General features: G+C 33.3%; 1 protein-coding gene across 2 annotated transcripts in view; it reads left to right on the top strand.

The window, feature by feature from the left end:
* The first annotated feature begins 11,000 nt into the window (after positions 1-11,000).
* rabgap1 (RAB GTPase activating protein 1) overlaps positions 11,001-13,488 on the top strand; it is a 149,942-nt gene continuing 147,454 nt past the window's right edge. For both annotated transcript variants that reach the window (XM_087270202.1, XM_087270204.1), the window contains exon 1: positions 11,001-11,084. The gene's annotated coding sequence lies outside the window, so the exon portion shown is untranslated. The remainder of the gene's footprint in view (positions 11,085-13,488) is intronic.

The following is a 13,488-nucleotide window of genomic DNA, read 5'->3' on the forward strand; positions in this document are numbered from 1 at the left end:
TTTAAAAGTACCCTATACACACTGAAGAAAATTATTTCTGCAAAACTGTTGCAACAATTTATATGGACTGAATTTAAACAAACTAATTAAATTAAGTAATGTTCAACTTATTTAGTTTGTTTGAATTCAGTCCAAATAAATTGTTTGCAAAGAATTCATCTTCATTTAGTGTTTTTACAATGTAGATTGTGTCAAAGCAGCTTAACATTAAAACTAAAATTGTGTCAGTCCAGTTTTGAGTTAAAGTTCAGTTCAGTTCAGTGTGGTTTAATTATGTTGGCTTGAGAAAGCCAACATACTGTAATGCTACTTAAACTTATTCTTATTATTATTATTCCGGCTTCTGACCAAAAAAAAGCAATCGCTTCTCCTCCCAGGGCTTAGATGCTACAAGCCCCAAATTTGGTCAAAAGCTGTCTTTTGCTCAGGAGATGGTTGCTGTATGTCCTCATGCCGATAAGATTTGTAGTTTTTGAATTAAAAAAATTTTTATTAAAAAATTGTATCGAGTATTTGGGGCATATAAAAAAAGTATACAATCCTCAAATTTGGCCAAAAGATGTGTTTTAAATTGCAGATAATTATCATATTTATTTGGTGTAATTATAAATAACAGTTTTCCTATAAATATTTTTTTTATATTAAATTTGTAAAATTCAGACTCAAAGCGTGTCAGAGTGTCCACGAGATGGCGCCAGAAGACTATTTTTGAGCCCTTTGTAATTTAGTAATGGCCCTTTAAGAGGCACTTTCCCTTTAAGAGGCGGGGATATCCGTGCTGACTCCTCTACTTGTGATAATGAAAATGAAAGCCATGCGAACATTCACGTATATTATACAATAAACATATTGAATATAAAATCATTCTAACTTTATTTTTCATCTGTATTTAACCCTCTAAAACAGCTATGTCCTTGCCACAAAACTAATAATCCATCTTCAAAACCTACAATTTCTTTCCATTCGGTGCGGTCGGACCTGAACGTCTTTATACCGTTGTAATCACGTGTAAATTCTAACAAAGACAATGTTTGCACTTTTTAAATCACATTTTATTTATTGTGCAAAAATAAAACATCCAAACAGCATCATAACCAATAAAAACACACAGCAAAGAAAATGTATTTTAAAATAGTGAATATATATATATATATATATATATATATATATATATATATATATATATATATATATATATATATACAAATATACAATGTATGAAGATTTTTTATATCCCCTTAATATGCTCTGCTGTTGCTGCATCAATTTCTCTCTGTAACATCTGGATTGCAATTTACACTGCAATGTTCAATATTTATTATTATGGGGGGAAAATCCAAACAGTATTATAATGTTTTAAAGCAAAAATGTTAAGAACAATTATTTACAAACAGTGAAAATAAAGTGTGTGTATATACATATATATACATACAGTTGAAGTCAGAATTATTAGCTCCCCTGTTTATTTTTTCCCCAATTTCTGTTTAATGGAGGGAAGATTGTTTCAGCACATTTCTAAGCATAATAGTTTTAATAACTCATTTCTAATAACTTCTTTATTTTATCTTTGCCATGATGACAGTAAATAATATTTGACTTGATATTTTTCAAGACACTTCTATACAGCTTAAAGTGACATTTAAAGGCTTAACTAGGTTAATAAGGTGAACTAGGCAGGTTAGGGTAATTAGGCAAGTTATTGTATAACGATGGTTTGTTCTGTAGACTATCAAAAAAAATTGCTTAAAGGGGCAAATAATTGTGTCCCAAAAATAGTTTTTAAATAATTAATAACTGCTTTTATTCTAGCCGAAATAAAACAAATAAGACTTTCTCAAGAAGAAAAAATATTATCAGACATACAGTGAAAATTTCCTTGCACAGTTAAACAAAATTTAGGAAATATTTAAAAAAGGGAGAAAAAAAATCAAAAGGGGGTTAATAATTCTGACTTCAACTGTATATATGTATGTATATATATATATACATACATATATACATATATACATATATAACACATACACACATTTATGGTTAGGGTTATAAGGATTATTTCTTAATCCCCCTTTTATGTTGGCAAAAACATAAGTTTACTTCAGATATTTCTTTCAAAACAGAATATTCTGTACCGCAAAAAAGCCTTCTCCTCACTTGTGATAATGACAATGAAAGCCAAGCTTTTGGCCTATGCTGTACCAAAAAAAAAAAAAAAAATCACCCAGGTGATGACAACTAAATATTACGATTATAACATTGTGTTAGTGGCCAGTGGGGTGGAACAACGTCATTGGTCTGAATTAACCACGTGATGAAGACGTCCTATAATATTGTATTTAATGCGATTTTCTTCCTGTAAACTGTATATAACTATATAACTATAACTATATATATAATGCTGCAAATTACTGTAAATTGACTGTGCTCTATATTAACTGCAAAAATTATAAGACTGATTAAATAAAAGACAAATTAACTAAATGCATGTGCTATTGTTTCATTAGTATTTTAATGTAATATTTTTCTTCATATGATATTTATTATAATGTAATTTTGTTCAGATTATAATATATACTATAAATACTAACTATACTATAGTGATCTGCATTAAACAACCTGAACAAATCAGTCCTCTCTCTCTCTCTCTCTCTCTCTCTCTCTCTCTCTCTCTCTCTCTCTCTCTCTCTCTCTCTCTCGATTTGATCAAAAATGTAAATGAGGCCTTCCGAATAACAGTCCAGTGGACCCTAGCAACAGCCTAGAAACCACTCAGAACACCCTAGCAACTACCTAGGAATGCCTTAGCAACATCTTAGCAACCGCCTAGCAACCACTTCTCAACCGCTGTGCTTCCTGCCAACTGCCTTTGAGTCCCCGGCGCAGTCACGTTGGCTTTCTCAAGCCAACATCAAAGTTTGTCTACGAACTTTAGGTTCTAGTTCTTATTATTATGTTGGCTTGAGAAAGCCAACATACTGTAATGCTACTTAAACTTATTCTTATTATTATTATTATTCCGGCTTCTGACCAAAAAAAAGCAATCGCTTCTCCTCCCAGGGCTTAGATGCTACAAGCCCCAAATTTGGTCAGAAGCTGTCTTTTGCTCATGAGATGGTTGCTGTATGTCCTCATGCCGATAAGATTTGTAGTTTTTGAATTAAAAATTTTTTTATTAAAAAATTGTATCGAGTATTTGGGGCATATAAAAAAGTATACAATCCTCAAATTTGGCCAAAAGATGTGTTTGAAATTACAGATAATTATCATATTTATTTGGTGTAATTATAAATAACAGTTTTCCTATAAATATTTTTTTTATAATAAATTTGTAAAATTCAGACTCAAAGCGTGTCAGAGTGTCCACGAGATGGCGCCAGAAGACTATTTTTGAGCCCTTTGTAATTTAGTACTGGCCCTTTAAGAGGCGGGGATATCCAGACTGACTGTTTTGAATCTACAGAAATTCGGGCTCATTTCAGACGTGCTTGTTACAACATTTGAAGCTGAAATTGCGACCATTTTGGTCGCATATGCGCCTGAAAATTAATCTATGCGACCTCATAACATATTTGGGCGCATTAGTGCAACTGCTGATAATGGTTGTAGTGCGACCTGTTTTGATTTTTTGTAAAAACGTGCTGAATCGCTCTTCCCTGCCGCTATATTGGTTCATATTAGCTGTCAATCACTCAAGGTATTCCGCTGTCAGATGACAGGGAAGGAGCTTTTATGACCACGGGAAATGCAAACGGCTGAAGAGTAAAAACTTAAAGCACACAGGTTTGCAAACCCCACCTAAAATTGAGGTGTAGATGAGAGAGATCGTGACACGTCACGTGGTGAATAATGATCCACCAGCTGAGATCACTGAAACTGCGGCTCATAACAAAGACCAGTATTGCGCCGATGGTTAGTGCAATAATCCTGCTCTGCCTGCTCATAAATTGGGTCGGCTGACTCGCCAGCTTTTCCACAAACACAGAAAAATGAAGATCATCTCAGACTGAACCTTTAAATTGACACAAACTGAAACCAAAACTTTTAAAGAGTGATAGAAGTGAGACTTTACTTTCTTTCTTTTGTCTATTCTTTTTTGAGGTGTATATTATTGTTTTATTTATTTACTGATGACTGCTTTGCAGCTTTCATCATTGAATTGAATTATTTATTATAATCTTTTGTTTGTTTTGTAGCAGAAATATTATTTATTAAATTTACATGCATATAAAAACAGCAGTACAAAATCCATATTTCTTACTGCAATGCTTCATTTTTGTTTGATGCAAACTATACAATTATTTTATATAAAGTAACAGACTTTTTATAGCAGATAACCTACATTCATGCACATTCAAGGCAGTATCATAATGTGAAATGGAATTCATTGTTACTATTATTGTGATTTTCATCATCACTAATATTCTATGGCCTAATTATTAGACATTCATTTTAGAATTATTGCACACAAATATCAATGTCTTCGCAGCATTAGTTAGATAGTTGTTTCTGGTTTTTGTCAGTCCTATTGATGTTGTTTTAAAATACAATAAATCCCTTGAAAAGCAATTTGCAGCGGTGCTCATTCATTTTTGGTGGGTGCTCCTAAATTTTTTCTGGTGCTCCTAAATTTATTTTGGTGCCCCTGAATATTTGAAGTTGGGAGCACCGGTGCTACCAAGTAAAAAAGTTAATTTCGAGCCCTGTATATATATATATATATATATATATATATATATATATATATATATATATATATATATATATATTCATACAGTTGATGTCAGAATTATTAGCTCCCCTGTTTATTTTTTCCCCAATTTCTGTTTAATGGAGGGAAGATTGTTTCAGCACATTTCTAAGCATAATAGTTTTAAAAACCTATTTCTAATTACTGATTTATTTTATCTTTGCCATGATGACATTAAATAATGTTTGACTTGATATTTTTCAAGACACTTCTATACAGCTTAAAGTCACATTTAAAGCCTTAACTAGGTTAATAAGGGTAACTAGGCAGGTTAGGGTAATTAGGCAAGTTATTTTATAACGATGGTTTGTTCTGTAGATTATCAAAAAAAAAATATCTTAAAGGGGATAATAATTGTGTCCCAAAAATGGTTTTTAAATAATTAATAACTGCTTTTATTCTAGCCGAAATAAAACAAATAAGACTTTCTCAAGAAGAAAAATATTATCAGACATACTGTGAAAATTTCCTTGCTCTGTTAAACACCATTTGGGCAATATTTAAAAAAGGGAAAAAAAATCAACTGGGGGTTAATAATTCTGACTTCAACAGTGTATATATATATATATAAATATATATATATATATATATATATATATATATATATATATATATATATATATATATATATATATATATATATATATATATACATACACACACACACATTTATGGTTAGGGTTATAAGGATTATTTTTTATCCCCCTTTTATGTTGGCAAAAACATAAGTTTACTTCAGATATTTCTTTCAAAACAGAATATTCTGTACCGCAAAAAAGCCTTCTCCTCACTTGTGATAATGACAATGAAAGCCAAGCTTTTGGCCTATGCTGTACCAAAAAAAATAAAATCACCCAGGTGATGACAATTAAATATTACGATTATAACATTGTGTTAGTGGCCAGTGGGGTGAAACAACGTCATTGGTCAGAATTAACCACGTGATGAAGATGGCCTAATATTGTATTTAATGCAATTTTCTTCCTGTAAACTGTATATATAACTATATAACTATAACTATATATATAACGCTGCAAATTACTGTAAATTGACTGTACTCTATATTAACTGCAAAACTGATAAGACTGATTAAATAAAAGACAAATTAACTAAATGCATGTGCTATTGTTTCATTAGTATTTTAATTTAATATTTTTCTTTATATGATATTTATTATAATGTAATTTTGTTCAGATTATAATATATACTATAAATACTAACTATACTATAGTGATCTGCATTAAACAACCTGAACAAATCAGTTCTCTCTCTCTCTCTCTCTCTCTCTCTCGATTTGATCAAAAATGTAAATGAGGCCTTCCGATTAACAGTCCAGTGGACCCTAGCAACAGCCTAGAAACCACTCAGAACACCCTAGCAACTACCTAGGAATGCCTTAGCAACATCTTAGCAACCGCCTAGCAACCACTTCTCAACCGCTGTGCTTCCTGCCAACTGCCTTTGAGTCCCCGGCGCAGTCACGTTGGCTTTCTCAAGCCAACATCAAAGTTCGTCAACGAACTTTAGGTTCTAGTTCTTATTATTATTATTATTCCGGCTTCTGACCAAAAAAAAGCAATCGCTTCTCCTCCCAGGGCTTAGATGCTACAAGCCCCAAATTTGGTCAAAAGCTGTCTACTGCCCATGAGATGGTTGCTGTATGTCCTCATGCCGATAAGATTTGTAGTTTTTGAATTAAAAATTTTTTGAATTAAAAAATTGTAAATATTACAATCGAGTATTTGGGGCATATAAAAAAGTATACAATCCTCAAATTTGGCCAAAATATGTGCTTTAAATTGAAGATAATTATCATATTTATTTGGTGTAATTATAAATAACAGTTTTCCTATAAATATTTTTTTTTTATTAAATTTGTTAATTTCAAACCTAAAGCTTGTCAGAGTGTCCACGAGATGGCGCCAGAAGACTATTTTTTTTACCTTTGCACCTTAAAGAGGCACTTTCCCTTTAAGAGGCGGAGATATCCGGGCTGACTGTTTTTGCTCTACAGAAAGTTCGGCTCATTTCAGACGTGCTTGTTACAACATTTGAAGCTGTTTACATTAAAATTTCTCAGCGAAAATACACAAATCCAAGTGATACAACTCTATTTAGTGTTCCTTTAAGAGGCAGAGAGATCTGTGATCAAAATCGAGGTAAGATTGAACTTAATTCTGGTCATCAGTCATTCTTATTATGCTCGCGGTGAACTCCATAAAGCGTAATAAAACTGATCTGGATGCAGAATCATCCGCGTCGGAATCGACCCGCATGCATTTCTGTCTGCTACCCTGTGAGTTTTAAATACATGCCTCTGATGTTGGCAGAAACATAACTTTACTTCGGATATTTCTTTCAAAACAGAATATTCTGTGCCGTGAAAAAGCCTTCTCCTCTACTTGTGATAATGAAAATGAAAGCCATGCGAACATTCACGTATATTATACAATAAACACATTTAATATAAAATCATTCTAACTTTATTTTTAATCTGTATTTTAACCCTCTAAAAACAGCTATGTCCTTGCCACAAAACTAATAATCCATCTTCAAAACCTACAATTTCTTTCCATTCGGTCCGGTCGGACCTGAACGTCTTTATACCGTTGTAATCACGTGTAAATTCTAACAAAGACAATGTTTGCACTTTTTAAATCACATTTTATTTATTGTGCAAAAATAAATCCAAACAGTATTATAATGTTTTAAAGCAAAAATGTTAAGAACAATTATTTACAAACAGTGAAAATAAAGTGTATATATATATATATATATATATATATATATATATATATATATATATATATATATATATATATGTATATATATATATGTATATATATATATATATATATATATATATATATATATATATATATATATATATATATGTATATATATATATATGTATGTATATATATATATATATATATATATATATATATATATATATATATATATATATATATATACAGTTGATGTCAGAATTATTAGCCCCCCTGAATTATTAGCTCCCCTGTTTATTTTTTTCCCAATTTCTGTTTAATGGAGGGAAGATTGTTTAAGCACATTTCTAAGCATAATAGTTTTAAAAACCTATTTCTAATTACTGATTTATTTTATCTTTGCCATGATGACATTAAATAATGTTTGACTTGATATTTTTCAAGACACTTCTATACAGCTTAAAGTGACATTTAAAGGCTTAACTAGGTTAATAAGGTGAACTAGGCAGGTTAGGGTAATCAGGCAAGTTATTGTATAATGATGGTTTGTTCTGTAGATTATCAAAAAAAAAAAAATTACTTAAAGGGGATAATAATTGTGTCCCAAAAATGGTTTTTAAATAATTATTAATTATTAACTTATTATTTAATTAATAACTGCTTTTATTCTAGCCGAAATAAAACAAGTAAGACTTTCTCAAGAAGAAAAAATATTATCAGACATACTGTGAAAATTTCCTTGCTCTGTTAAACATAATTTGGGAAATATTTAAAAAAGGAAAAAAAAATCAAAAGGGGGTTAATAATTCTGACTTCAACTGTATATATGTATGTATATATATACATACATATATACATATATACATATATAACACATACACACATTTATGGTTAGGGTTATAAGGATTATTTCTTAATCCCCCTTTTATGTTGGCAAAAACATAAGTTTACTTCAGATATTTCTTTCAAAACAATATTCTGTGCCGCAAAAAAGCCTTCTCCTCACTTGTGATAATGACAATGAAAGCCAAGCTTTTGGCCTATGCTGTACCAAAAAAAAAAACAATCACCCAGGTGATGACAATTAAATATTACGATTATAACATTGTGTTAGTGGCCAGTGGGGTGGAACAACGTCATTGGTCAGAATTAACCACGTGATGAAGACGGCCTAATATTGTATTTAATGCGATTTTCTTCCTGTAAACTGTATATATAACTATATAACTATAACTATATATATAACGCTGCAAATTACTGTAAATTGACTGTACTCTATATTAACTGCAAAAATTATAAGACTGATTAAATAAAAGACAAATTAACTAAATGTAGCAACATCTAGCAACAGCCTAGAAACCACTCAGAACACGCTAGCAACTACCTAGGAATGCCTTAGCAACACCTTAGCAACCGCCTAGCAACCACTTATCAACCGCTGTGCTTCCTGCCAACTGCCTTTGAGTCCCCGGCGCAGTCACGTTGGCTTTCTCAAGCCAACATCAAAGTTCGTCAACGAACTTTAGGTTCTAGTTTTCACTGCTAAAAGTCCAAACACTGAAGAGCAAATCCATTGATGCGCAGCTCCACAAGTTCAATTTAATTCAATTCACCTTTATTTGTATAGCACTTTTACAATGTAGATTGTGTCAAAGCCGCTTTACTTAAAAGGTCATAGTAACTTGGAACAGTGTAGTTCAATATTTAGTGTTTAGGTTCAGTTCAGCTCAGTTCAGTGTGGTTTAATAATCACTACTGGGGGCCTAAACACTGAAGAGCAAATCCATTGGTGTGTAGATCTACCGATCCCAAACCATCAAGGCTAGAGGCGACAGCGGAGAGGAAAAAAACTTCACCAATTGGCGAAAGTGAAGAAAAAAAACCTTGAGAGAAACCAGACTCAGTTGGGCACTATCATTTCAATTTCTCCGCTGGCCAAACGTCTGGTGCAGAACTGCAGTCTCAGCACCGGAGGCCGAAAGCTGGGCCTCAGCGAAGACTCGTCTGTCCCTGGAGCGTCACAGGAATAAGTCTCATGCTCTCCTCTCCTCTATGACCACAGCAGCTGCTCAGGATACGGCCTGGTCCAGGATATGGAAACCTTGGGATCATCTCGTCGCTGGTCTTGGATCAAATCAGTAACTCAGCATAGTCTGAGGGCCTCAGGAAAAGTATCCCCAGGTGAAAATAGAGACTAAAGAGAATAATTAGCGTAGCTGCTGTTTATAGTTTATATAAACAAGATGCAGAAAGCTGTGTAGAAACCCGCTAAGTGATGCATTGAGTGTATGCTTTACTAAACAGATAGGTCTTTAATCTAGTGTGTCTGAGCCTTGGAAGTTATCAGGAAGGCTATTCCAGAGTGTAGGAGCCATAAATGAGAAGGCACTACCTCCGTTAATCGACTTTGCTAATCTTGGTGCTACCAGAAGCCCTGAGTTTTGAGATCTTAAAGAGCAAGTTGGATTGTAGCGAGACAGAAGGTTGGTTAGATAAACAGGAACTAGATTATTTAAAGCTTTATATGTAAGAAGCTATATTTTAAATTCAATAAAAAACTTAACAGACAGCCATTGTAAGGAGGATAAAATTGGGGCGATATGATCATATTTTCTAGACCTGGTAAGAACTCTGGCAGCTGCATTTTGCACCAATTGAAGTTTGTTAATTACAAACCAAGCAAGCCAGTGGTGACAGGGCGAGGAAAAACCTTTATTAATTGACAAAAGTGAAGTAAAAAAAAAACTTGTGAGAAACAGCTGGGCAAGACCATTTCTCCTCTGGCTAAACTCCTTGTGCAGTGCTGCAGTCTATGCACTGGAGGCTGGAGGACGCAGGACGTCCATCACAGAGAAGCTGCAGGTGTGAGTTGGTCACCAGTGGGTAATATTGTATTCACTAATAAAATTATAAATATAATTATATTCTAAATAATAAACAATATTATTTCACAAGCTTTTCAATCAGATGTGTTTTTCCCTTTATTCGGTGTATTAAAACCTCTATGGTTAAAAATGGAAGTTCTCCCAAAATACCCCTGTAGTTATGCATCTGTTGCTGAATTTTGAGCTATGTTCAAAAAAGCATTTCTATGTCTTTATTTCTGCTGTATTTATAGAGTATATAAAGTATAACGATGCAGATGTGCTGAAAACAACCTGTACCCCACAATGCAACTTTCACAACTCCTCTGCTTTTTTTAAAATAACTTCTTATTTCTTTTTTTTCCACTTACTACTTAATTATATTATAATCTTTTTTTATTATTATTTTATTAATGAATGCTTATTTTCTAAACAATAAGCAGACGCTACTTAGGTAAACTTGCACCATAATGATTTAGTCTGACAACAACACACACCACCATTGTTTGAATACCATTGTTCTTGAGTGGTATACTATCTTAAAAATGTGTTTGCACAATACAGTACATACTGCGCATAAAGCAGTAGGCTAGCATTCGATTGCATTCCGAACATTTCCGAAGAGTGCGGCTGCGCATGCGCGGTTCGAGCGGGGTTTGGTTTGTGTTTACAGCAGCACTGTTGCTGGCTAATGTTCAGCGCTGTTATGTCAAGCCTATCTGGAATAAAAAGCTTCTGTAGAAACAGGTAGGATGAGTGGCAGCGATGCATACGGCCGTGCTTTTATTTATTCTACTCGTCATTTGCGTTATTTAATATTTATGTCATTTTAAGGGGAATGTAACACACAATATATGCAGATTTGGATTTGATGCTAGCATGCTACAGTGTATTAGCCCGTTAAAGGCCGTGTGCTGAAATCTGCTTCACTGCATGACTCAAAACCTGCAAAGATATGTTGTCTGCACAGCAAACATAAACCTGTTTATGTGACATATTCTGTTTTTGTCGACGAAATGTAGAAAAATCAAGGACGTTGTCTGTGCCTTGCTTTTTAAGCCTTTTGTTAGATGTAATTAGATGGTTTGTTCGTCTCATTGTAGAAATGCATAATTTGCATTACATGCAAACATAACTGCATTATTTGGTTTTGTAAGTTATTTATATTGTTTTGAATTTACCTGAATGTGTTTGCGCTGGCATGTGCTTGACTGTAGTAGCCAGTGGTGGAGTATTTGTTTTAGATTTTAAAGTGTGCTTGAAATCAAAATAGACTAAATTAATTTTTATTTGATCACAGTGCTGTTACTGAAGTTCGAATGTAACGTGTTCAAATCAATCCACTGAAAAAAATGATTTAAAACCTAATTTTAAATCGATTTTGAAAATTTCCTTCTGCTCTGGAGTGGCATTCAAATTCTAATGACGTCAGATTGACAGCTTGGGCAGAGCATCTTAACCACACTATATATCAAGAGTATAGATTTGGCATGGATGGAGGGGATGTGTCCCCACTAGGCATGGGCCGGTATAAGATTCTGACGGTATGATAACCTTAGATAAAATGTCACAGTTTACGGTATTGTGATTACTGCTCTAAAATATGTTCTTTTTAAATATCTGGGTAAAAAAACTAAAACTTTTTTCTCCTTTGAACACAATATATTTTATGTTGAGAGATATTTTGAAACAGTAAACGACAAAACACATAAGGACAATGATTGGCTGGGCCTATTTATGCTGTTAATGACAGCTGTAATTACATTTGAACGTGAGGAGTGCCAAAACGGAATTTTTCCAGTCCTCCTTCACTGTACAAGACGTGGACATAAGTAGCAACTTTTCAAAGAGTCGAGATTTTAAAGTTAAGTTCGTTTAGAGTCCACCATAACAATATTATTAACCAAGGTTGTGCAATTAAAATCAAAATTCAGTTTTGATTTTGTCTTTCATGGTTTAAAAAAAAAAAAAATCAGGATAAAACGGTTAAATTGCATCACATGCCCCTTTAAATTTCTCTACATTCATACTTCCCCAAAGCCAGATTGCAGTCAAATCATGTATATTGACTTTTGCTGCATGCGACGCGTTTCATTAATTGTTATTTGAGTTATTAAGTGTTGAAAAGTTTATAAATGTTTTTAAAAGCATGAAAGAGAATCTGTGCTGTTCTATGCATGCGCTATAGGGATGTATGTCCCCACCAATGTCAAGAGCATATCTACACCACTGCTATTTATTCTTCTGTGTCAAAGCTGATTTCATTGTGAGCTTTTATACTTCTGTGGTCTGTCTGCATTGCTCACCAACGAAACACTAGTTTGAGGTGGGGTTTCTGTGTTCCCCTTTGTTGAGTTTCTGTTGTTTTTTTGACTGTTGTGATTTTAGGTCACTGTAAATAGTGGAAACAAGCTGAGCAGGTCATGTCATGAGTTGGAGCTGATCGATGTTGAAAACAGGTCCTTTTAGTGAAATGCCTAAAACAAAAATGCTGAAATGCTCTGGAACTGTGTTGTTATTCAGTCGACCAATCACAGATCTCATCTTGTGTTGTTGCGACATGTAGTTAATTTTTGGAGAGGTGTGTGTTAGTGTTCAGCGCATGGTACAGGACTGTGCATAGACACTTAGCACACTGACATACACTCAAGTATAAATCTATTAAGTATTATTTTTCAGCTCATTAAAATGCCAAAATAGGTCAACTTTTAGTTCACACAGACTTTGAAATCACTTGCCTTAAAGGGACCTAAATTCTAAGGAGTGACAAATGCATTGCATTATTATATACTTTATCAGAAAAAAGATAAGAAATAAGGTAAACCATATATCATCATAGACAGTTTACTTAATTTATATCGAGTCAAAGGCAGTACTTGGGCTAAAACTTGAGTCAACAAGTTGCCTTACAGTTTTGAGTTGTGTCAACTTTTTTACAGTGTAGTTGTGTGACCGTTAGTACTAGGACACACCAAGTCGATGGTCGGCCGTTAGGCTTTGTTTGTTAGTGTTGGTCCTTTTAGTTTAGGGTAGGGTTGTCACGATACTGGATTTCATAACCAATCGATACTGAAGTTATAAAAACGTTTATTTCCTGCTAACATTTGAGCAATACTGAGCACGTTCCTAAGTAGCCCTTATTTGCCATTGT

This window comes from Danio rerio, chromosome 10, assembly GCF_052040795.2.
Source record: "Danio rerio strain M-AB ecotype USA chromosome 10, GRCz13ab, whole genome shotgun sequence".
In the NCBI taxonomy this organism is placed as follows: domain Eukaryota; kingdom Metazoa; phylum Chordata; class Actinopteri; order Cypriniformes; family Danionidae; genus Danio; species Danio rerio.